This window comes from Solanum dulcamara, chromosome 9, assembly GCF_947179165.1.
Source record: "Solanum dulcamara chromosome 9, daSolDulc1.2, whole genome shotgun sequence".
In the NCBI taxonomy this organism is placed as follows: Eukaryota; Viridiplantae; Streptophyta; class Magnoliopsida; order Solanales; family Solanaceae; genus Solanum; species Solanum dulcamara.
In genome coordinates, this window is record NC_077245.1 from 50,791,258 (window position 1) to 50,792,322 (window position 1,065).

The 1,065-nt window shown below is 42.5% G+C and overlaps 1 pseudogene; it reads right to left on the reverse strand.

Annotated features, from left to right (window-relative positions):
* Positions 1–689: 689 nt before the first annotated feature.
* LOC129904782 (5S ribosomal RNA) lies at positions 690–811 on the reverse strand (annotated as a pseudogene).
* Positions 812–1,065: the final 254 nt, after the last annotated feature.

The window sequence follows — 1,065 nt, forward strand, 5'->3', positions numbered from 1 at the left end:
CATGTGGAAGCCCCTTAGGGCGCCACCTAATCCATGCGCCCACTCACATGCTGCCATGTGGCAGTATGGGGTCCACCCCAAGAAGGTGAGTCACCTACTTGGTCCAAGTAGGTGCATCACCTACTTGTTTCATGTAGGCGCGTCGTCTCCTTTTTCCCTTCTGTGGGTTTATAATCTCGTCTTACTTTATGAGCCTATGTATTCCTCACTACTCAAGATCGACGTGTACTAAAGTATCTTAGTATGTAAAATGTCCCAAGTAATAGCTTTCACATGTAAGTCGAGTCCTATGACTCACTAATTGACCTCCAACTTCTTCTGGATTCTTATAACCCTATTTCTAATCTTCTCTATTATGGAGTATCTCCTTCTCCTTTCCTTAGGGTTATTTGATAGTGTTATAGATTATCCGACTCACATGATGACTTCTAAGAAACTTAAGAGCCTTCCCAGAAACTTAAGAAGCTTAAGAAGCGTTCCATGGTACTAAAGTACGGGGTGTAACATCCTTCCCCCCTTTAGAACATTCGTCCTCGAATGTGAACCAAAGCCTTCCTCCGGATCTTATATGGACTATATGGAGAGTTTCTCTATTCCATTGCCATAACATATACTTTCATCGAGCAATCAATATCAGAGTTCCAAAGGTTAGGATTACTTGTAGACGTAGGGAATAGGTACGGATACTTGTGTTTCATTTCCTCTTTTATTTCCCAGGGGGTCACCCATCCTAGTACTACTCTCGCCCAAGCACGCTTAACTTCGGAGTTCTGATGGAATTCAGTGCGTTAGTGCTGGTATGATCGCATCCATCCCTTAAGGTCTCCACCAATGGTTCCTCACACGATCTCAGATAGTGCGGCTTCTAACTATTTATTGCTGGCCCTGAGATCCATCCATTCCTTATGGGATCTCGTTTGAAGTTTAAGCGTTCCCATTTACATATGATAGCGTCAGCTGATTTTCTCTTACGCTTGTACTTCTCTTATCCATTTCCCCTTTTTTAGGGTGTACCCATGTCATCCTCTGTTTATTTTTAACTATTCATGCGCAAATGATTTTATT